The sequence below is a fragment of the Bubalus bubalis genome, chromosome 5, assembly GCF_019923935.1.
Source record: "Bubalus bubalis isolate 160015118507 breed Murrah chromosome 5, NDDB_SH_1, whole genome shotgun sequence".
In the NCBI taxonomy this organism is placed as follows: domain Eukaryota; kingdom Metazoa; phylum Chordata; class Mammalia; order Artiodactyla; family Bovidae; genus Bubalus; species Bubalus bubalis.
In genome coordinates, this window is record NC_059161.1 from 60742063 (window position 1) to 60767091 (window position 25029).

Below are 25029 nucleotides of genomic sequence, written 5' to 3' on the forward strand. Positions count from 1 at the left end.
CTACCCAAGGCTGTCGGTGTGATGTTTTACTGGCTTGTGTGTATCTGGTTAAGTTACTTTGCTGGTTTGCAGTCTGGTTGAACTGTTGTTCAGGCACTCTTTGGATCCTAAGAGCAACCAGGTGAAGGAAATGCTCACAAAATTGGGTGGGGGTGGGGGGAAGGAGGATTTATTTTCAAGGGTGGTCGTGTTACTCTTGAAAGCTGTTTAGCTGTACAACGTGTACGGCTGTCAGATGGAGACCACAGACCGAATACTCTGAAGCTCTAAGTCGAATGTCAGCTTGGCCACTTTCATAACTCCAACCAATAAAAAGCCCGTGCCCCTTCGCCATCAATTTTTAATATGTACCAATACTTGGGTTTATAAGATTAATTTCTCTCCGATTAGGCTGATTGATAGCTGGATTGTGGTTTCTTAAGAGCTGGTTCCCTGAAACCCACAGCAGGACTGCATTCCATTTAACTAGTGAATGTAAAAACGGGTAACCATGGATTCAGCCCCCACTCCCTGCCAGTGCAATGACTTGTTGTAAACAATACAAATGAGCCAGGAGAGCAGAGGCAACCAGACATGAAATGATTTTAATAGAAATTACGGTAAAAGATCATGTGATTTGGAATCAGCTTCTGTTCGGTTTTAAAGGGAAAGTCCGTCTTTTCTCCCCCACCTTGCCCACCCTGCCCCCCTCACCCCCCTCGCCTATTCCCAAGCAACCCAAGTAGACAGCTCCACAAACTTGGTGGGTCCCAGGCTGTGCTTCCGTGGGGAAGGGTGGCCACTGTCATGCTGGGCAAAGCGTGGTGACTGGTGGGTTTTCACGGTAAGTACCTTCCTTTTAGAAACCCAAAGGACATCTGTGTCTTCCTGGGCTTCCTCCATGGAAGGTCGTGCTAAAAGTGTGCTCTAGACGTCCTCAAGCTTTGATGTAGGAGGAATAGGTCATTTTGTTCCTTGGCTTTTATGTGATGCCACTGTCTTTTCTCTGCCTTCCTAAATCTCCGGATTATTTGAGAACCTTGGCCTTTCTGAAAACTGATTCTTGGCTTTGGAAGCCACTCCTGCAATATGGTAATGAGCACAGGCAGATTCTGGGAGAAGCGCCGTGTCTAACCTCTAGGTTGGAGCCCAGGCAGACCTTTGCTGAGTTCTACAAGGACGCGCCTTTGCGATACGATTTGCATTTCTCGGACAGAAGTGGTTTCTGGACGTGAGCGTGGCTGTAGATTCATACGTTTGCCTTCAACCAGGAATCATTAACACTGTATATGTGTCAAGTGCTACCCTTGTGGTTTGTTTGGTACTGATCTCAGCTGTGTTTGTTAAAGGAAATGAAAAAAGAAACTCTAGTCTTCAGAGTTGGGGGGAAAGGGGACACTTAGAAGCCAGATTTGGAGGGTGGTCCTGGCTGGTACCCAGTGTGCAGGAATGAAGGGGTTCAGAGTCACTGTGTTGGACAATCCTGGGCACCCTGAGGAAAGGTCTGTGTCTACGTGTGTTATGTCTCAAGGTGAAATAGACTCGAACTGGTCTATGCACAGATGGTAGAAATCATCGTATCATCTTGGAACAAAAGATCATGCTGTATGTATCTCTTATCTCCTTTTATCATACAGATACTTCTGAATAGATGCATTGTTGTACATATAGAGATGTCATATTGAATAATAGAATTTGGGTTGTTTATTTTTCTATTAATGGCTTCATTACAATAGACCCCATCAGCACATGAAAAAAAGCTTGGGGGCTGTAATTTAGAAGTTCAGTAAGATAACAGAGCATCAGCCTTTTCTGTATCCACTCAGGAGTTTTATCTAGTGGACTCTTTGTTTAGGCCTATGAGTGTAAAGACAGTACTTATATTTAAACTTTTTTTTTAATGAGCTTTTTAAGACGTTGGCGTGCCTCATCACATGCTTAGACCGAAGGATTCTTTAGAATGTTATGGTTTTCTATAGCTTCATGGTTTGTTAGCTCTTGTAATACCAGGTTTGCTTATCTAAAAGAAAGAAGAAACTGTAGTCATTCATGTTGTGAGGGAAAGGAGCAATTTGAAGCTGACAGGGGAACACTAAGTCTTGGTGAGGTGATAAATGATAATGAAATACAGTATTTTTACTTTTCCCAGCTTTGATTCCCTACACCGAAGAACAGGAGTAAAGTGTCAGCTACAAGGTGGTTAGAAGCACAACCCATGGAGTGAGACCTGGGTTGGAGATTTTGTTCCGGACCTGATCACTGTGCTTAAGAAGTGGAGCAAAGTGATTTCACCTCTCTGTTGGACACATTGTCCTCTGTAGACTGAGGAGGGTCAGGCCCGCTCATGGGCAGGTGAAAGGGTTAACTGAGCTGATGCATAGAAGGTATTTTCCACCATGTCTGGCATATAGTGAGTGCTTCGTAAGCTGTTCCTAGTTTCATTATTATTTTTGATTGAGGAAACATTTGGTGAAGTAGAATCCTGCTCTAAGTGTTGGGTCAGAGATCAACAGTCAATCATGGGCCGGTCCTGCTCGAGTGATGGTGTACATGCAGTAACTTGATCATCACTTGGGAGATGGTGATTTAGTGTGTAACCTAGTGTCGTTTTTTTAACATAACATTTTCTGTAGGCCCAAAGTAATATCTTTTTGCCATGTACTTTTTCATTTCCATGCAAATTATTTAGAAAGTTATTTACCTTTTTTTGGTGTGTGTATTTCTGATTTCTGATACTGTGGGTGTTTGAGGCAACGTGAGCATTTTCTCTGTGATCCTGTTGCCAGAGCTGAAAGCAGAAGAACACCTAGAATTATAAGACCTTCATCATTACATCAATCCTAAAAGCTTGAAACTAGTGGTAACTAGTTCTCAAAGATAATCACATCTACTAAAGAGCAGTAGTAATTCACAGGGTAGTAAACATGAAAGTTACATGCTACCAAAGAGATATTTCTTTTTTTAAAAAAAATTTTTATTGAAGTATGCTTATTTATTGTGTTGTGTTAGTTTCTGCTGTAAAGCAAAAGGATTCAGTTATACATATATATATATATTTTTTTTACACATTCTTTTCCATTGTGGTTTATCTTGAGAAGATTGTCTACATGTTTGCTGTGTCCTTTGACCTTCCTGAACTCTAAGCTTCTGATTCTCTGCTTCGTGGTCTGTCTCCCCACCTCTTTCCTTCCTTCCTTACCTCCTACTGTCCCTCCTTCCTCCCTTCCTTCCTTTTATCTCTTCTTATTCTCTCAACTCCATAGCATTTTCTTTTTCTTTGTGAATCAGAAGGGTTCAAGGGAAGAGAAAAAGAGGGAGAAGAGACCCACAGTCTTTTCATGTTAGTCCTGGTTTTATAAATGGAAACTTTAAGAAGAGTCAGAAAAATCTGTTTTTCTTTCTCCTGCTATTGAACTGGAGAGGCACATCTGAAGTGACCTGCAGACTCCAGGGAAGCCTCGTTCGGTAACTATTTGTTGATTCATTGATTAAACGGCCTGGAGGGAAGGGGCATGAGGTACGGAGATCCCCTTAGTAGTGAGAGCTTTGAAACCCCAGGCTGCAGTGTGCAGTAGGTTGGCTTCTCTGTGACCTTCCAACCACTAATCTCCTTTAAGAACTGAATCAAAGCAGTTAAGGGATTTTTGTCAGATGGATTTTGCCTACAGTTGGGTTTTTGGCAGTTGCGTGTCGAAGGCAATACATTCTTCACAGGGATATGAATTTTTTTTTTTTTCCAGAAAGGAATGAAGATGAGATGCCAGCAGGATTCTCTAGAGAGGGACTCTTGTTTATCCATGGTAGCGTTCAGGCCAGGACAGCTGTAAGGTGGATGACTTTCTCACACTTCCCAGCCAACCTCCTCCTTAACCACCCTTGTCTGGTGGTCTGGTCAACAAATGCTCTTGTGCAGCAGGTCCCTCTCCATAATCTTCTCTTGCAAGGGCAGAGAGAAAGCCTGCAATTAGAATTGATATCATGTGAGTGATGACGGGTGTCTGCTATCTACTTTCAGGCAGTGTAGTGTGTAGAATTAGAGCTGGAGATGGCTCATTTTAAATGGATAAATGACTGTTCCAGAGTCACACAACCCGTGAGTTGTACAGCCAGGGCTACAAGCTGAGATTTCTGATTCCCAGGCTGGCACTCTTTTAAGGGCTCCTGCCTTCCAGTGAACAGACCAAAAAAGAGCGAGTTTATATTACATTGGAAGAAAACAAGCCAGTTTAGTAAATGGTAAGGCTATTTTAAAGATATTACTCAAAAGAGACATATACATCTAGTTGTAATCCTCAAGCTGTAATTTAGAAGCTCAGTGAGCCTTGAGAAAGATACCAAGTCATTCTAAGCTGTGATTTTCTTCATCGTACATCTGAGATTAAAATAATAAAAAATCAGTGACAATAACTAAGCAATAAATATAATGCTTATATTTTAGGTTTGTTGTGAGGATTAAATAAGATTATGTATGGAAAGTCCCTAATCTTATGCTTGACACAAGATAGATATCAGTAAATATTACTGTCATCCTCTTTTCTTTTCAAGGTTGGTGGTGGAGTCCTGTAGGGTAGAATTATGAGGAAAGTCTTCAAACGGCATCTGGAATTGTGTAGCTCAATGATTTTCAGCATTTTTTTTTTTCTGCTTTAACACATGCAGAAAAATATGTATGAAGGATGCTTGTTGGTGGTGGTGTTGTTTAGCTGCTGAGTTGTGTCTGACTCTTTGTGACCCCATGGACTCTAACTTGTCAGGCTCCTCTGTCCATGGGATTTTCCAGGAAAGGATACTAGAGTGGGTTGCCATTTCTTTCTTCAGGGGATCTTCCCAACCCAGAGATCAAACTCAATCTCCTGCACCGGCAATTCTTTAACACTGAGCGGATTGTTTAACACTGAGCCATCAGGGAAAGCCCATGCTTGGCAAAGAATGATCAATAAATAGTAACACGGTGGTGATGATGATCATGGTGGTGGTAGTGATGAAAAGATGCCAATGCTGATGCACCTGAGGTCCTCATACCACAGATGAACCCAGGGCTAGAAGCAAGTCCTAAAGCTTTAGTTTGGATACACTGCTTACTTTCCTACCGTAGAGAGGAAATCCCAATGTTGGTGAGCAAGAGCTGTGCCGTTATAAGTATATCTACACTCATTTAAATTAAAAAGAAAATCAATGGATACATTTATATGTATGGCTGAGGCCCTTTGCTATCCACCTGAAGCTATCACAGTATGTTAATTGGCTATACTCTAATATAAATGAAAAAGTTTAGGAAAAAAATCATAGGCTTCAGTACTTTGTCGTTGTTCAGTCGCTAAGTCGTGTCCGTCTCTTTGCAAGCCCTTGGACTACAGCCCGCCAGATTCCTCTGTCCATGAGACTACCCACTGGACGCTGGGGTAGTTACCATTGTTCTTCTCTTGTCTTCAGACAAGAACACTGGAGTGGGTTACCATTTCCTTCTCCAGGGGATCTTCCTGCCCCAGGGGTTGAATCCATGTCTCCTGCATTGCTGGCGAATACTTTACTACTGCACCACCAGAAAAGCCCCCAGTTCTATGTTACTGGTACCAAATTACTAGCAATCTGGTTGGTCTAGAAGATGCTGTCTTTCCTAGCGTTTTGAATGGTGCTTTACATCCTAGTCCTGAACTGATGGGTTTGAGCCTTGAATCAACCACTCATGAACTATGATGACCTAGGAAATAACTGAGTTAATACCTGGAAAGTATTAATAGTAAGAAAAATGTCTAGTGCACAGTAAGTGTTAGAAATTCTTAGAAGTTTTTGTCTCTAAGCTATTTGATGGGGCAGCATCCTACCTTCAAGATTCCCTCTGAAAAATCACCATTATTAACACCATGGTATCATTAATAATAAAATTGTGTTTTAGTTTTAACATAATAAAAGCTGCTCTTTATTGTGTACTTACCATTTAAAAAGGCGTTATGCCATGTGTTTTTAATGGTATCATAATTGATTTAATTCTCCCATTATTCTTTTGAAATAGATAGCGTTACTTGCATCTTATAAATGAGAAAATGGAGCCTACAAGAGGTAATAGAACTTGCCCAGCTAGTGAGGGACAGACAAAGGCCTCCAATTTATAATCTTCTATACATATCTCCCCTACACTGCTCACGAAGTCGGAAACAGTTTGCAGAGTTGGTGGAAAATGCGTATTTTCTGGAATGAAAGAGACCCAAGAATCATGAAATAGATTTCTTCTAGGACATTCAGGGGCTTCCCAGGTGGCTCAGATGGTAAAGAATCTGCCCACAGTTCAGGAGACCTGGGTTCGATCCCTGGGTTGGGAAGATCCCCTGAAAAAGGGAATGGAAACCCACTCCAGTATTGTTGCCTGCAGAATTCCATGGACAGAGGAGCCCAGCAGGCTACAGCCCATGGGGTCACAAAGAGTTGGACACGACTGAGTGACTAATACACACATACACAGAGGACATTCAGGAGACTCAAACCAGAAACAGGGAAGATGATCACGGTAAAAAGCAATTTATTTTATTCACTCGATAATCGGGAAAATCTAGAAATATACTTTAACTTGATCTTAAGGACAGGAAGAGATAAGAGGCAGTGGTGGAAAAGGGTAATGAATAATGAGGAGGAAGAGGAGAGTGAGAGAGAGAGAGGTGGCAGAGAACATGGCTATCATTTAACACTCAAGCAATCATGGAGGTAGATGATCCAGAATCATCATCCTCATTTTAGACGTTAGTTTGTCCGAAGCAACACAACCAGAAATAATGGACTTGGGATTTACTCTGTGCATTCTATCTTTACATCCAGGGCACTCTCCTGCTACATTATTCTGCCTTTTGAGACAGAAAGATTCATACAAAGATATATACACATGAAGAGAAAGAAACAGGTACACTGACATGCAGACAATATTAGAACCATCTTTTAGCTTTTACAGATGTGAACACAAAGACTTTCCAAAGTCCCTTTGTGCTTTTGCAGCTATAGGCATAAGCTAGATTAATTCATATGCAGAAGACAAGATGCTTAAGAATATTATTAAATATTTAATGCTTTTTATTTAAAATTAGGTTTTTACTTCCTGAGTTGATTTTCAAAAAAAAAAATCTTGTGGGTTTTCAGTGACACTTTCTTCCTAATTGTACAGATGAAGAAAAGGAGTTGTGCAGAAGTTAAATTATTTCCCTAAGATCAGAGGAGTTGATAGCAGATATGAACGTCCTCTGGTTTTTGACCCTCCAGAAAAAGACTTTTCTCTTTCTTGCGATGATCTCTTCTAATTGGTACGGTTATCACTTAATCAGTTTCTAAGAACTTGGAGACACATGGATGGAAGAGTCACACCTGTGTACATAATGAGGTTCTTTCTTCTAAGTGGAAAGAGAGGTTGACCCTTCCCTGAAGGTTTTCGTCTTGCCTTCGAGTTTGGAAGACCATCTCCTGATCTTTAAGGAATGACATCAGGGCTGTAGTTCACAACGTTCTCTTTTCCCCTCGAATCCAGGCTGGGCACTGGAGAGAATCCCGCCCTTCTTGTGCTTAGCCTCCTGGGTCCACCAGATGCTATGGTCTCTTCCCCAGACAATTGCCTGCTGCTCCCACGATATGTCCGACTGGCACTCTGTTTGTAAGGCAGATGGAGCTCCCTTTCAAGAAGTACTTTCTGCTCTGCATGCTTGTTTTGAAGATGTGGGTTTTTGTTAAGTACAACGGGCCAGGAAAAGAGGGAGGTCCCAAACTGTTGTGTGAGAAACGAGAGGCAGTCCAGGTACAGTGGAAAGAGGCCAATCTGGAAAGCTTCGTAATTTCCAAGGTTAATGCCAAGGTCAGACCACCTTCTCAATCAGTTTAAACAGAATCCCTAAAGTTAGACCACCGGGAACACTTTTTCCTTCTCAGGGGAAAATCTGGTAACTGCCCAATAACCCTTTTTCTGTGTTTAAATGATGAAGGTAGAAAAGGAAGATTAAAAGGGGGTAAATGTGATGGCTTTTCACCTTTTCCCTTAGAAAGTAATGGAACCATCTGGCCAGCTTTGAGGAAAGCTGCTTGAGAATAACTGTGCTTGTTGATAAATAATTGTTTTCTTACCAGGTCCACTGAAATAACATGCAGAATGACCCCTTTTAGCTTTAAGTATTTCTTCTAATAACACATGATATTTGTGTAGTGAAAGTTTATGAAGTCACAAATTATCATTTCCCTTTGATAGCTAAGTTAACTTGGCAAGATTAAGTGGCTTGTTCAGAGGGACACTGTTAGAAAGAGAGTGGAAGGCTCAAAACTGAGTCTTCTGACATCTAGATCTAGATTGCTTCTACCTCTTAGCAATTCCAGTCTTGACAGAGGGCTGGTGAGGGGTAGGACTGAAAATTGAGTGGGAAAGGTATTAGAAAAGGGAAAAAAGATGGGGAAAAAACAGCCCTGAGAATATTAGAAGAAATAACTTGTGATGTCTGTTTTTGTTGTGGGTGCGGTACCTGTGGCTACAGGATGGTGCAAAGATTCTGATTTTTGTCCTCACGCAAAGAGTCAGACACGACTGAGCAACTGAACTGAACTGAAAGATGAAGGCTGGGGTTTCCCAGGTGGCTTAGCAGTAAAGAATCCACCTGCAGTTTGGGAGACACGTGTTTGATTGCTGGGTCAGGAAGGTCCCCTGGAAGAGGAAATGGCAACCCACTCCAGTATTCTTGCCTGGGAAATCTCATGGACCAAGGAGCCTGGCAGACTACAGTCTATAGGGTCGCAAAGTGTGAGACATGACTTAGCGACTAAACAACAAAGATGAAGGCCAGGGGACAGGGAAAGGGGAGTATGAGCCCCTGGATGGCTCATACAGGATGCTGGTGACTTCTCCCTGCCTCAGTCCCCAGACTTTCCTCTCTAAGGTCAGGCACTGGAGTGACCCTAAGGTCAGCTTCTCAGAAGATGGAATCGAGGCAGCTCTAAGCAAAAGAGAAATGACCTTGTATATGCACACTTAGTTCCTGGTCATTCAATGCCCCGCCCCCTTCACCCCGTCATAGGAGCATAATCCAGGACAGTAATAGCATCTTAAACATGAAGGAACAACTAAGTGAGATCCAGTGTGTGAGTGGATGGTGCAACATTCCTTCACCAGAGCAATTAATACCCTTCGGATAAATCTGCCTTGGCCTGATACTTAGTTAAAATATGGGTGCCATTTCTTTTTTCTCCCTTTGGAATGGAACCTTATAAGTCATGTGGATATTAGAAAGTGGAAAGAATGTGTGTTCTTTCTCATTTGAGCTCTATTTTTCTAATCCCTGGTCAGTAAGATCCTAACCCAGTTCTGATAATAGTGTGAATTTCTTGGTTTGTCTTCATTCTCAGACTATGTCAGAGTACTTATATATTTCATAATGGCTCTGAAATCTTCAAGTTGATCTGGCATTAGTCAGCATTTGACCGCAGATTCCTGGTAGGAAGTCCATTCAAGCTATTGCTAATGCTTCAAGAGTACTGTATGTGACTGGCAGAGTGAACACACTGGTGTCCCAGAGATGTCAGCTTTTTGGCCTCAAACCATCTTTAACCGGCAGCTACCGGCTAATATTTCAGCATTACTTTTAGAATGTCAAACTATTATTATCATATGGACAAAAAAATTGTTCAGTTGAAAGATGCATGCTTAAAATGTTTGTACGCTAGAGGTTTACTCTCTATATCTCTCTACTGGATTATTTAATAATTTAAAGTTTCACTTTCTTCTAGAAATTAGAGGACAACATTGCTTTCACTCATCTGCTATGTTACACAGACACAGTACACGGCAGAGGTAAAAGATAAAAGATCAATTCTTATGGATCTCAGAGTTTCAAGCTTTTGAGGCTGGGTTATAGAAACTTTGTAATTATTGTGGGTAATCTTGCAGAAAATTAAATGTTGAGTTTGCATAAGTGAAGAAGTTTGGACTGTTTTGCTTACCATAGCTTGTTAGTGGGTAAGCATCTCACCATCCCCGTCAGGCTTTGGGTTTCACTTCACTGCTAGTAAAAGGCTATTTGTAGCATGAGTGAAATCCCCAGTAGGGACACAGCATCTTATGTTTGAGGCATATTTTAGAGAACCTGTGTCTGTAGTTCACTTGTCTGTTTCAGAATGACTCTAGACCAGTGGTTCTCACCAAGGGCAGTTTTGAACCCTCAAGGACAATGTTTGAAGACATTTTTGATTATTGCAACTGGGAAGAGGGTGCTTTAGGCATCTGATGAGTAGACACCACAGATACTGCTAAACACCATTCAATGCACAGGGCACTCTCTATACAACATGGAATTATTCAACCTCAAATTTCAACAATATTGAGAACGAAAAGCCTTGCTTTTCCAGAATTTAAAAGGTAAGGGAGAAAGTAGGTTGCTTTAACATTTTCAGATTTTATTTATAAATGGATGATTTCATGATTAGCATTTCCCCCATGGGATGTAGAATAAATATAAAAAATACAAACAAGTCATTTTGTTGTTCAGACACTAAGTTGTGTCCTACTCTTTGTGACCCCTGAACTGCAGCATGCCAGGCTTCCCTGTCCTTCACCATCTCCTGGAGTTAGCTCAAACTCATGTCCATTGACTCAGTGATGCCATCTAACCATCTCATCCTCTGTCACCCCCTTCTTCTCTTGCCCTCAATCTTTCCAAGCATCAGAGTCTTTTCCAATGAGTTGGCTCTTTGCATCAGGTGGCCAAAGCTTCAGCTTCAGCTCCAGTCCTTCCAATGAATATTCAGGCTTGATTTCCTTTAGGATTAACTGGTTTGACCTCCTTGCTGTCCAAGAAACTCTCAAGAGTCTTCTCCAGCACCACATTTTGAATGCATCGATTCTTCAGTGCTCAGCCTTCTTTATAGTCCAACTCTCACATGCATACATGACTACTTGAAAAACCATAGCTTTGACTATAAGCCGTTTGTGAGCAAAGTGATGTCTCTGCTTTTTAATACACTATCTAGGTTTGTCATAGTTATTTTTTTCAAGGAGCAAGCGTCTTTTAATTTTGTGGATGTAGTCACTGTCCACAGTGATTTTGGATGTCATATATTTGCTTTAAAAAAACAAGTCAAACATTTACTTTAAAAATATTTGGGATATATTATGTGCATTGTGGCTATTGAACTATCAATGCATGTAACAGCCACCATCCCACAATATCATAGCTATGACTCATGAAGAGCTTGCTGTGTACCAGGTACTGTCCAGAGCATCTTCCCATATACTGATTCAGCTGATCCTCAATGCAACTCCACCGAGGAGGTACCATGACCATGGCTTTCAGTACTCAGACACTGCCATGCTTGACTGTAGGAATAAGGTGAGCTCCTGGCAGGAAATGTATGGAACAGAGCCATGGCAGCACTGACAACAATATGTGTGGGAAGAAGGCGGCTTTATTGTTCTAAATGCCCCTGGTTGCTCAAGCTTTTATTCTCCAGGGCTGTTATTGTCAAAGCACTTCTCTGGGAAACTAGGATTGGCATCATAAAGCAAGTTTATATTTGCTTCTAGAGGAAGGAAAAAGAAAAAAGTTTTATAACCCTCTGCTTGCCAGGCCTGCACCTGGTTCCATGCCTGTCCATCTTTTCCTCTCCAGTAACCGTTCTCAACAGAAGTGATCTTCTGGTTGTGTGTAACTGATGGAGAGTGAATATCCATTGGCAGGAAGCGGCCGCTCACCCTTGAGGCTGTAACCTTCTCTCTGGCTGTTCTCTGTCTCATCTCTCTCCCTTTAAAATTTCAACATCAAGGTGGGTTTGATACACTAAAATCTCACATGTCAAAAAAAAAAAAAAAAAACCAACAAAAACCAGGTAGAATCTCTCTGGGCAAGTCTCATGGGAGAGTCTCCAAGAACACATTTAACATGGATTCTCCCTGGAAATGCTATGTCAGAAGTCATATTCCTGGTGGGGGCTTCTGGGAGAATTGGGAAGTTATCTAGATTTGCTGCTTTCACATTTTCTGAGGGTTCTGAGTCCAGGAAATTAAGTTGGTCATAGCTACACAGCTCACCTTTGCCAAACTGGCCTGTTGTATTAAATTTCAGTTGTCATAAAAAGCCGAAAAGGAAAACATCACAAATGACTGGAAATACATCAGTATTGTGAGCAGCAGTATTTATGGGGCACGAATAGATATCCTAGGCTATTTATCTTTCTAGTAGCAGTTGAAACACCTCTGCTTTTCTCTTACTGTAAAAGGCCTGGTACTAGAATTGGGGAAAAGTGGCAGTTCAGTGGTTGACTCCTTTAAATTTTTGCTTTCTTCTCCTTTCCTTCCTTGTTGAAAACCCCAAATAGAACACAGTAAGGATATATTCAAGTTTGGGGAGTCTGTAGAGAGACTGGGTACAGTAGAGACTTGGCTACAAAGAGGCTGAGTTCATGTAGTATTATATACATACACACACACACACATATATACACACCTGGCTGCATCGGGTCTTAGTTGCAGCCCATGGACTCTCTAGTTGCCGCATATGAGTTTATTTCCCCTGCAACATGTGAGATCTTAGTTCCCCGACCAGTGATAGAACCTGTGTCCCCTGCACTGCAAGGTGAATTTTTAACCATTTACTCACTAGCTTGTGACCTTGAATCAAATTACCATTGCCCAGTTTCCATGACTGTAAAATGGATCAAATTATAGTGTGTGTGTATATATATATATATATGTATATGACTGTATGGGCTTCCCTCATAGCTCAGTTAGTAAAGAATGACTGTAAAATGGATCAAATTATTTTATCTATATATATATAGTGAAGATTAAATAATGTGAGATATACAAAATGTAATGGGCAAAGGGTTTGGTGGTTTCTGGGGTAATACCGCTCTTATTGGGTCATTAATGTACATATTGCTATACATATAATACTTCTGGAGTCTTGAGAAACTGGACTCACTCAGTTCTTAGGTTTCAAAAAACTGTGGTCTGAGGACTACACATTTAGATTCACTTCTGTACTCATTAAAATGCAGATTCTGGGCCTCTAGCTGGAGTGTTAAATAGAAATCTCTAGTGTTAAATGTCGGAGAAGGCAATGGCACCCCACTCCAGTACTCTTGCCTGGAAAATCCCATGGACAGAGGAGCCTGGTAGGCTGCAGTCCATGGGGTCGCTGGGAGTCGGACACGACTGAGCAACTTCACTTTCACTTTTCACTTTCATGCATTGGAGAAGGAAATGGCAACCCACTCCAGTGTTCTTGCCTGGAGAATCCCAGGGATGGGGGAGCCTGGTGGGCTGCTGTCTATGGGGTCTCACAGAGTCGGACACGACTGAAGCGACTTAGCAGTAGCAGTGTTAAATGTAGGCTCCAGTAACTTGTATTTTTAGAAACACCTAGTGGGATTCCCATACAATTCAGCATTTGGGGAGCACTGGGTTAGTGGACATCCTTTCCTGCTCTGTGATGCCCTTCCCTTCCTTTCCGCAGCAGCAGAGAAAAGTCTAGAGAATTTCAGCTCCTCTAGCTGAAGGTTCTTCCTCACCCAGGCGGAGTCTTATCTTTGAAGGTAGGAATTCACCACTCTCCAGTTTATAAAGTTCTTTTTATGGTCGGCCCCACGGGGTTAGGTAACCTCAATGATGTGATAATGAGGGGGGAACCAAAGGTCACAAGATTGTGAACATCTGTGAGGAGATTGTAGGCTTAGCCTCTCAGGTGAGGGAAAGGTGAGCGCATCAACTGTGCCCACACTTCAAAGCCTGGAGCTGGTTTGCTGCAGCTAACTTAATTATCTGCACTATTGATATCTTCGACAAACATATCTATACCCCAGATCTGGTTTCTTGCTACACGGTCCGAGAGAGCAGGAGATGGCTGTTCCAGTGCCAACTTCCTAAAATGCTTTTGAGAGTCAGCTGGGTCGCCTAGTCCTCTTTCGCTCTTGGATTAAATATAAAAATAACTATGTAAAGCGTCGCAACCCTCTTTTCCCTGTCTGCTGAAACGGCACTCTCCTAGGCTTTTTCTAGAACCCATTAGAGGAGGAGGAGGCAAGGCAGGGTAACGATATGTCAGACCCTGAAGCCTTGCATCAGATGTTCTTCCAAGACAGATCCTGCTGTTAGGTCTCAGCAGAGGGAGCGAAGAGCTGGTGGCGCAGGTACCTGCCTGGTGAAGGGTTGACCGAGCGGCCGGAGTCTGTTCCAATGTCACCGCCCTTCTTCCCTTCTCTCCGTGGCCTTGTTAGTTTCACCGACCTCTCCATCAGAAGCCCGGCAGGGAAAGAAATACAACCCAAACCAGGCGACCTTCTCACTTCTAAGCCATCCAAGTCTTGAATATCGAGCAACATTTGAGACTGTAGACCAAAGGGAGGGATTTGTCTCTCCCAGGTTTTTGCTGCTCCAAACAAGCCTCCTCTCTTGTTATCCCCCAAACACTAGCAGCAGCTTGTAAACAGCATCTCAAAAAGAAGGACTTGAATCCCTTCAATCCATGACACTCTTCCTTTAAAAAGAAAATTGCATTTATTTATTTTTGGCTGTGTTGGGTCTTCCCCACTGCTTTTCTCTGGTTGTGGAGAGCTGGGGCCACTCTCCCTTACAGTGTGAGGGCTTCTCATTGTGGTGGCCTCTGGTTGTGGAGCACAGGCTTGAGGGCACACTGGCTTCAGTAATTGCAGTGTGTGGGCTCAGGAGTTGTGGCTCTGGGACTCCAGAGCATGGGCTCAATAGTTGTGGTGCAGGGGCTTAGTTGTTCCATGGCATGTGGGATCTTCCTGGGCCAGGGATCAAACCTGTGTCTCTGGGTGTTGGCAGGCGGATACTTTACATCCTGAGCCACCAGGATGTCCCTCCCCCGCTACCCCATGCTTCCTTTAGATTGTAGCTCTTGAGAACAGATTTCTCTGCCAGATGTTGCTTTCATTTTTTTACCTCCTTACAAGGAATATTTTTGGGTCTGCATCCAGAGCAATGGGCATTATGGTGGATCTGTTGACTTTTCTGCCAACTGAAATGGAAAGAAACCAGATGACTCAACCCCCTATCTCGGCCTTGAAATGGAATACAGTGCCCTGTGCTTTGCCACCCAAATGTAGCCTTGCTGTTGAAAGCTGGGATGTCACCTAGGCAGAGACCAGAGGAGATATGTTCCACTTTTTGCCTTCTTTTCTTTCACGCTTGTAAAAGTCTCTCACACTTGCTGCCCCAGCTTTCATAACACGGTCACTTTTTAAAAATGATTTAATGAATTAAACTTATTTTTGACTGTGCTGGGTCTTTGCTGCTGCAAGGGCTTTTCTCTGGTTGTAGAGGGGGGGGCCACTCTAGTTGCAGTGTGTGGGCTTCTCATTACAGTGGCGTCTCTTGTCACAGAGCAGAGGCTCTAGGCATATGGCTTTCCGTAGTTGTGGCTCCCAGGCTCCAGAACACAGGCTCAATAGTTCTGGCTCACGGGCTTAGTTGTTTCTTGGCATGTGGGATCTTCCCGGATCGAGGATCAAACCCCACGTCCCTTGCATTGGCAGGCAGATTCTTTGCCACTGAACCCACAGGGAAGCCCAAAACATGATCATTTTAAATGATAAAAATGCTGGGGAGGAGTGCTGGAGCATCATGTAAAGTGACTGTGTCATCTGTCTCACGTTCCAAATATTGATACAAACAGAATTAATTCACACGCCAGGGGTGTCTCGGGAATCCATTTTAAGTTGACACTGAATTTGGGCTTGAGATTTTCCCCCGTGACCACCCATGTTGAAAAACGTTGGCTAAACGAGACAGTGCTGGGCCACCCTCGATCTGTAAATTCACTCAAACTAATTCATTAACTAACCCTTGATTTTAAATAGTAGTGACCAGAGGTTAAAAAGTAAATGACTGTTTCATGTTCTTGTTTTGTGGTGAGGTGGTTCCCCATACCTGGCGTATCCCTCTTATTTTATTTGGAAGAAAGAGCAAAGATGATGTAGTTATCATTCATAGGTTCTTTAACGATATGATTTCTCAGTTCATTAAGGATTACCTTTTAAAATATATCTGATTTGTAGAGTCAGTGAAGAGAATGCCGATTCCTGTTTATCTTGCATTAAATTTAGTTTGTGGCTAAACTAAGACTTTCTGTGTCTTTCTAGTTCTTCCAGCCTTGTCTTTCTATTCCTGCACAGTGAATTTAATAAAGAAACTATCTTCGAGTAATAATTCTGACAAGCCCTGGACATTCCTTTGGGGGAAGAGGACTGACCTTTTCCTGTTTTTAATAAAACCTCTGTGAATTTGGGTTTGGCTCTTGTGCAGTCCTGTGCAACTGTCTTTTTATTCCAGAGTTAAGGGTGGGATGAGTCCATTTATTTCCCATGAATTGGGAGCATGAATGCAGTCCTGGGCTCTTCTGAAGTTTGTAACACGTATGGCCTATTACATTTGCTTCTTACACACATTTAGCTACTTTGAGTTATATTATTTTCTATTTTGGTGGTTGTTAGATTTTGTTTTTTTATTTGTGATTCAGTGCCCCATCTATTTCTAAAAGAACTAGGAAGGAGTCATTTTGTAATACGAGATTGAATTCTGCTCTGGTGATTGGCAGGACATTTTTTCCTAACGGTGACGCTGGTGATTTTAAAAGCTTCATTTTTGTCTTTGTCGTGAGCAAGGAGCATTTTCCACCTTATTAACTCCTGAAAATCCCACTGGATGAATAATTTGGAATGGAAGAACTTAAGACCTTTTAGGGTGAGAAAAAAGAACAAATCTACAAAATTTCTTATGACTATTCTTTATGGTCACTAAAAATATTTGGCATGCTAAGTAAAATAGCCTATCTATGAAGGTTGGATATTTTAAAACAGAATAATGTGTGTAAAATAATAATTTCTAAGAGACACCTTCTCCACAGTCTCAAGAAGATACCTGTACATTTGTTTGGATTGTTTAGGCTCACTCAGAGGCATTTATTCCCTTGTGTCTTTCTATGTCATTTTCAAAGTTGTTTTGATTTCATAACTCAAAGTTGACTCTTTTCTCCTGAATCATAGCATATTCCCTGAGAAACAGAGGAATTTAGTTGCTTAAAAAGGTAAAGATGTCTGAATAAAGTTAATTTAGTATAATATGACACAGCAAGCTGATTTTTATTAAATCCCAATAAAGACGATGAGTGTTACTTTACCCATGATAACGGCAATGGTCCAGCCCTCTTCAACCATGTAAGAGTATAGATTTCTGGCCAGGGTTTATTTGGCATCATCTTTCTTTAGCTCGCTTAGCTTAATTATACAAATATGAGAATCCAGTAAATGATGGAGACATTAAGAAGTTCAGAGGAAAGGGGAAATCACTGGACTCATAAAACCTTTAAGTGGATCTACATTATCTTTGAATTAAATATAACTCGGCAAAGACTTTTGTTGACCTTCACAATATGACCTCAATCATCATTTCCTCACATTCTTTTCCACTTCACCCACGTGCTTTGCATTGCCTTCTCAGTGGGGGATTGGATGACAGCAAGAAACCCCTAGTCTTTTTTTAAGAAGAATATTTTTATTGAAAATGCAGCATGAATACAGAAGACAACACAAATCAAATGCATGTCCTAATGCTCTGTATAGAATCCCAGGGATGGGGGAGCCTAGTGGGCTGCCGTCTATGGGGTCACACAGAGTCGGACACGACTGAAGTGACTTAGCAGCAATGCTCTGTATATTTATATATTGTATGAAATATGTGTACATATATGTGTATATATACTGCATATGTATTGTACACCAGCTGGGACAGGAAATAGAGTTTTGCTACCCCAGAATCCCTTCCCTGTGCCTCACCCAATCACAACCCTTTGAACCCCCCCATAAGTAACCATTATCCATTATAATAGTCACTTCATTATATTTTTAGAAACACATTTATCACCCAGTGGGTACCCACAAACACCATGTTTAGTCTTGGCCATTAAAAAAAATCGATATGCCTTTAAGTCTTTTTTAATCTGTAAAGTTCACTTTTAATCCCTTTCATTTCCTTACAATTTATCTATTGAGGAACTTGGGCTCTTTGACCTATAGAGTTTCCCTGAGCCTGAGTTTTCCCGACTGTACACTCATAGTCCATTAGACAAGTTATTCAGCCCTGGCTGTCCTGCAGATTGGCTGCTAGATCCAGAGACTGGATCAGACTCCAGTCTGATCCTTTTGGCTCTACTGTAAGTGGTGTTTGACAAGGCTGCAATCGTAATTGAAGCTCAGATTGTTCCAGTTGAGCCAGTGGGGACCCCTTTGAGTTGGGTCTTGAGTCCTTTGGTCATTGTCTTAAAAGCCTTTAACTTTCCTGCTCTCTGGTAATACAAGATGTTCCAGGTTCATCTTGTGTATTTCCTGCCCTAGATCTGGAATCAGCCATTTTCTCCAAGAAGCTCTGGTTTCTTAGGTGAGAAATGTTAAAGTCTGAGTGCTAAGGGTACTCCCTACTACTGGGTTTGTCATTGTTTCCTAACCCTTTGTAAAGGACAGGATTGGGAATCTCTATCAAAAACTCATAATATGATAGAGATAGTTTGCAGTTTATCTTACTATATATTTTAAGAGCTTATGAATTCATATTGATACTCTAGTTCAAATGTGAGATTATAGAGTTTTATTTTACCTCTTCTGCATTACATTTATATATCCTTCCTTCCACAAGAATGTTGGTTCTCAAAGGCACAGGGGGATAACAGAATTAGAATATCACATAATTAACTCATTTGTTTTATCCCAAATTATGTGCACAGTAGTCTCAGGAAAATAGTGCTAAAACTAGGACTGTTGTAGCTATTGTAAATTAAATTTTTTTTTTTTTTTTGCATATGGTACCCTTCATCCTTCTCTCATTTTTAAATAGTTGTGCTATATCCACAATGTCAGAGCATAGTCAGTAGATACTCTGCTGTCTGCTGCTTAGCCTCCTTCTAGGCTAAATTCTGCAGCAAACTACATATTTTGATATTCATCACTAGTCCTTATGTTGTTGGCCTAATTGTTTTGATTGCCTGAAGCTCATTTTCTAGCATGTTCTTTTGAAAGGACTCTTTCAGTCGTGTCCGACTCTGTGCGACCCCGTAGACGGCAGCCCACCAGGCTCCCCTGTCCCTGGGATTCTCCAGGCAAGAACACTGGAGTGGGTTGCCATTTCCTTCTCCATTGAAAGGACTCAGGGAGACAACATTTTTTTGGTTCTTGCCTATATCCAGGCCAGTTTGTTTGAACCTTTAATACTTGTAAATCACTTTTGCTGGATATAAAATTATTTTCTTTTATTTAATATATCAAATGGACAACTCTGATTTCTAATGGCCTAAAGCATTGTTTGTGTGCATGTGTGCTAAGTCACTTCAGTTGTGTCTGACTCTATGACACTCTATGGACTGTAATCCGCCAGGCTCTTCTGTCCATGGGATTGTCCAGGCAACAATACTGGAGTGGGTTGCCGTGCCCTTCTCCAGGGGATCGTCCTCAAATGGTAATTTAATTTTCTTAACACTGTATGTCACAGTGTTTTTTTGTCACAGTAATTTTGCCTAAAATTCCAAAGGATTTTATTAAACATGTCTTAGTATTGTTTTGGGGGGCCAATATTGGCAGATACATGTTATAAATTTTAATGTCATTTCAAGTTTTTTTATACTTTGGAAATTTTCTGGAGTTATGCTGCTGCTAAGTCGCTTCAGTCATGTCCGACTCTGTGCAACCCCATAGACGGCAGCCCACCAGGCTCCCCCGTCCCTGAGATTCCCCAGGCAAGAACACTGGAGTGGGTTGCCGTTTCCTCCTCCAATGCATGAAAGTGAAAAGTGAAAGTGAAGTCGCTCAGTCATGTCCGACCCTCAGCGACCCCATGGACTGCAGCCTTCCAGGCTCCTCCATCCATGGGATTTTCCAGGCAAGAGTACTGGAGTGGGGTGCCATTGCCTTCTCCAAGTTATAGTTCTTAATATTTGTTATGTTTCCTTTGGTTCCATCTTCAGAATCTGTTACCTGTATGTTCAATTTTCTTTGCTTATCTTTACTATTTGTCTCTTACTCTTCAGACTGTTGTATCTCTTTCTTTTTTAGCCTTCCTCCTTTTTACCTTTTATATTCATTAAGGAATTATTTGTTGTGTTTGTTTTTAGTTTAGCTGGCATTTATAATTTTTTTCCTTTTATTTCAGTTCTTTTCTGAGTCCTGTCACCATATTTATGAGTCCTTTAAACCTGATTGTGATGTTCTTTGTATTTTATATCCTTTCTTAATGTCTTCGAACTTCTTTTGAAATGATAGGTTATAGTTTTGATCTGTTTTGAGAGAATGTCTCTCCAGCTTGCTTTTGTTGTGTTTAGGGATTTTTTTTTTCTGCTCCTTATTCTTTATTGTAATTATAATAACTTTGTATGAAATTTGACCTTGATACTTTTTCATTGTTTATTTTTATGGGAAATTAATTTTCGTGTCAGTTTAGAATGAAGTAGGGTTCAAGAAGTCTCACTAGCTTTATAAAGCTTTCTCTTCTGTGTATGTGTGTGTACGGTTGGGGTTTTAAGAATATGGTAGATCACTTCTTAGGATCCCCTCCTGCTTTCCCCTCCTCTGCTTTGATCTAGACCTTCTCTTTCTTGCAGGTCTCTTATTCCATGCTGCTCAAGTTTATTGTCTTATGCAGTAGTATCTCCTCAATGGGGACTGACTCTGGAAGAGGAACAGTTCATGGTTGACAGCTCGTGGGAATTAACCTGCTTTGTCCCTGCCAGTCCTACTTACTATGGGGCTGTTGCACTTGGGTTTAAAAAAGGACAAAACTCCAGTGAGTAGTGTTGGGTGTTTGTATGATTCCGTTCTCAGTCCCGTTAGTTATCATGCCCATTACTTCCTTCTTCCTGTCATCCACATGCCGATTCCATGCAGGATCTGTGACTCTTGGTAGTTTGCCCCATTGAATTGTTTGAGATTCATGAGGAAATTACGTCTCCTGGTTTTGTTGTCCGTGGATTTAGGGGTTTTTTTGTGTGTGTGCAGTTGTTCTATTTTTACAGCATTCAAAGGATTGAAAAACTATGTTGCCATCGCTGCCAACATTTTTCTGGAATTCTCTCCCCAGCTTAGTTTAAATAGTGGCCCATATGATTAGCGACACGTATATTACAAACAGCAGCCCAGGAAAAGGGATATGGCCAGCTCCCCCAGAAGAATCTACTTCTGTCCAAGCTAACTCACCCTGATAGGGTGGAACCTGTAAATACAATATCAACGGCACCATGTTCTAGGAAATGAAATTGCATTTATGGGTTCCACTCCATTGGAGTGAGTTAGCTTCCTTGGTGGCTCAGATAGAATCTGCCTGCAATGCAGGAGACCCAAGTTCCATCCCTAGGTCAGGAAGATCCCCTGCAGAAGGAAATGGCAGCACTCGCCAGTATTCTTGCCTGGAGAATCCCATGGACAGAGGAGCCTGACAGCTATAGTCCATGGGGTTGCGAAGAGCCTGATACAAGTGAGTGTCTAACACAAAAACAAAACAAAAAACAAAAAAAAAACAGATGGTATAGGAAACTTAGCTAGTCAGCCCAGAAATGGGAAGAAGTCTTGCATAATTTTGGTTTTGTTTTGATATACATGCAGCTTTTCTTTCCTTCAGGAAGCATGAATTTCTGTTTATACCTTGACTTCTTCCAGAATAAACATGGTGACTTATAAATATAAGCACAGTAGCAAAAGATAAAACATAATACTGTTTGGTTGAGCACATTAGTTAAAGTAGACTAACTGCAGAAACAAACATTCTGAACATCTTGGTGTCTTAAAGTATTTCTCACTAATGCCACCGTCTCACCTGGATTGGAGGCTGGGGTGAGTTGGATACTCACTCCACGTAGTTATTCAGGGACCCAGACCATCTTCAAGTCACTCAGAGGCTGAAACCATGGAGGAGAGAGAATATAGAAAATCTTACAGGAGGATGTTAGGGGTCAGTGATGTCATACATCATTTCTGCCCATATACCATAGGGCAGAGTTTATTCATGTATCTATATGCCAGGCAGGGAAGCTGGAAAAGGTAGTGTAACTGTGTGGAAGAAAACAGAAATGGGGTTTTGTGAGCCCAGGATCTTTCATGATGAGGAAATGAGGAAAGAGAAGAATAAGGAATAATTTATCAGGGTAGAGTGGCCTTTAAGCCAGAAAAGAATTGTATAAAGACCTGCATATGGGGAAGAGTAGCTTGGCTTAAGAAACTTGAAAGGATTCTGGTAAACTTGGAGCATCAGACGAAGTCAGAAAAGGAGCCTGCACTGGCCTCTTAAGAAGGGCTTGCCTGTTGCCTAAGGATTCTAAACCTTACCCTGCACGAGAAATGGAGCTGTTGGTGATTTCTAAGCAAGGAAGTGCCATAATCGAGTTTGTGATTTTGAAAGAGAATTCTGGCCCCCAGCTATTACCAGCCATGTCTCTGAAATGGAAGAGGAAACTGATTCTGAACCTTTCTCGATCATGGGCCTAGTGCTATAACCCAGGGAAAACTGAATTCACCTCTGCCTGAGCCCGTCTAAATCATGCTTACTTGGTAGGCTTCCATTAATGGGCTACAGTCACAACCAGGGCCCGCAGTGAGTTCTATAAATTCAGATTGGAAATGTAATTTCAGATCTCACCGGGCCTGTGTTGTTTCAGTGATATTATAATCAATGACGGTAGCTCTCTTTGAAGCTCATAAAGTGACCTCTTTTGACATTGATTTCTCATGTGTTTTTTTTTCGCTGACCTTTCCTCACCTCCTATGTCTCTTGATTTGCTAAGGCATCGTATTTTATTGCCAGGCACCCTTATAATAACCACCGTGGCCATACATTTCGCTTTGTTCAGATCATTACTACCTAAATAGACACTGCTGTGGCGAGATCTAGTCCTGGGAACTGGTGTTGCAATGCTGTTAGAAGGGGATGGTTTTTCTTCTTTTAGAAGATACCAAAGTGAGCTGCTGAGTAGTCTTCTTTGCTTTGAGTGGAGTCTAGGAAGATTACTATGTGTATTTTGTCCTTTCTTGTGGGTAGAACACCAAATGGAGAAAAGCAGAGAAAATGACTATGAGTATCAAACCTCACATGGACATTTCCATGACATTACCACATCTTGCTTGAAGTCCATAGGAGTTTAAATAGGAAGGCAAATAAAACTGGCATCTTCCTTAGAGAAGTGCATGGTGTGTCTGGCATTTCTGCTCCCCCAGCATGACCTTTAGAAGAGGATGTGATCAATCACCTATGGAATCGTCTCTAGTCTGGCTGTCAAGGTCCTGGAGGTGGAAATGGAGGGATTTCAAGGCAAGCACCTGAAATGGCTGAGTGCAGACTTATTAGAGAAATACTCATGCTTTTTTCAGTAGCTTCCAGAAGGTTCCCAAGCACCTGATGTATGATGGACTTTCTCATTTTGGGCATCTGCTATCTTTGCCGAGCTCAACATTCCAGGGAGGTTACTTTTTTTTTTTTATTTGTTTCATTGTTCAAAACTGAACATGTCAGCAGCAAGCAGCCACCCAGCTTTGTAAGGAATGCCACGCTGACAGCTTCCCAGATGCCGAGGAATCGGCTGAGCCTTTCTTGTAAAGCAGCGCTGTCCACAGGAGCCTTAGTGCCACTGGGACCCACCATGGAGTTACCATATACCCTTGCCCCTGGAAAAATGTGCCAACCCCTCCTTCTCATGTTGCCTGATGTCTGGTGCTAACAACCATGACGCTGGCACTTGGATAGCTCTTGAAAGAATCCAAAGGGCCTCTTCTTCAGTACTGTCAGAGTGAAAAAAGGAAACCAAACGAGTACCATAAAAGGCCATTCATTTGCTGATCATGTCAGTCAGATTGTTAGGAATGAAAGAAATGATTTGGGGAGCACATATCGAAGTTTTAATATTTATTATTGAATAAGTCTATTGAGGTCTAATGTCTAGAATAAGAATCACATATACTATTTTTCTATAGCATCTGATGGGTATTTTGGGGCAACTGTTTTAAAATATGTAACTTTAATATGATTAAAGAAGAAGGAAGGAAGATGAAAGCAAAGTACCTCTTGATTTCCATGTTCACCTCCAGGGGGGCCTATTTGTTTTCATCAGAACTTCTGTAATATGTGAGAGCTGTCTTAGTGATTAAGGACGGTTAGTCCACAGACTCTGGCTAGAAAATATAAGATTCCTTAACCAACTGCCCTAGATTGCCTCCGAGAAACCATTTAAGGAATGCCCTGCTGTGGTTAACTATCTTGTCAACCAGATTACAGTCCTCATTACCCCCACCCCAATGAGAAGGTAGAGACTGTTCTCTTCTAAAAGTGTGTTTTTGGTCACAGACTTACACTTGCCACTTAATCTAGAAATGTCTGGAAACGTTCTGTCAGGTCAAGGGGAGCTTCTAGTTTGTTTGACACACTCCTGGATCTATTGTTAGAAATGTTATTACATACCTGGTTCTGACCATCTCGATCTCTTTTAGATTATTTTAGAAAGATGGGCTGTGGGACCTAATGCCATTCTAACATGAATGTAATATATGGTTATTACTCAAGATGTAACCAGGAATTCATTTGGAATAATGTACAGAGGGTGATGGCTTTGATGCTGATGTGTTCAGTCACTGTGAAATTTGCCCCAGCATCCGCTTCAGGGTTACCCCACATGCCTCTGGATACTAGCAGATGATCGTCTATACCAAATCTTTTTTTTTTTTTTTTTTTTTTTGTTTTTTTTTTTTTAATTTTATTTTATTTTTAAACTTTACATAACTGTATTAGATTTGCCAAATATACCAAATCTTAAAGTCCATCTCTTTTGAATCACCGCAGTTCCTTGTGTGGCACTTCCTCCGAAGTGACATTAACACTTTCGTCAGAGTTTCAGAATTCAGTCTCAAAATCTAAGGTCTATTTATGTTTGGCATCCTTTGTATGTCTTCCTGGGCAGCTTGAAATAAGTCTGATGGGAAAGTTGATTCAAAAATGGTCTCGCTGCTCTTGCTGTTGTGTTTTCACAGTACTTTTGAGCACTTTAATAATGGGAAACAAGA

General features: G+C 41.4%; 1 protein-coding gene across 8 annotated transcripts in view; it reads left to right on the plus strand.

The window, feature by feature from the left end:
- The window catches only part of ESRRG (estrogen related receptor gamma), a 693861-nt gene that overhangs the window by 63562 nt on the left and 605270 nt on the right, over window positions 1–25029 (plus strand). The window lies entirely within an intron of this gene.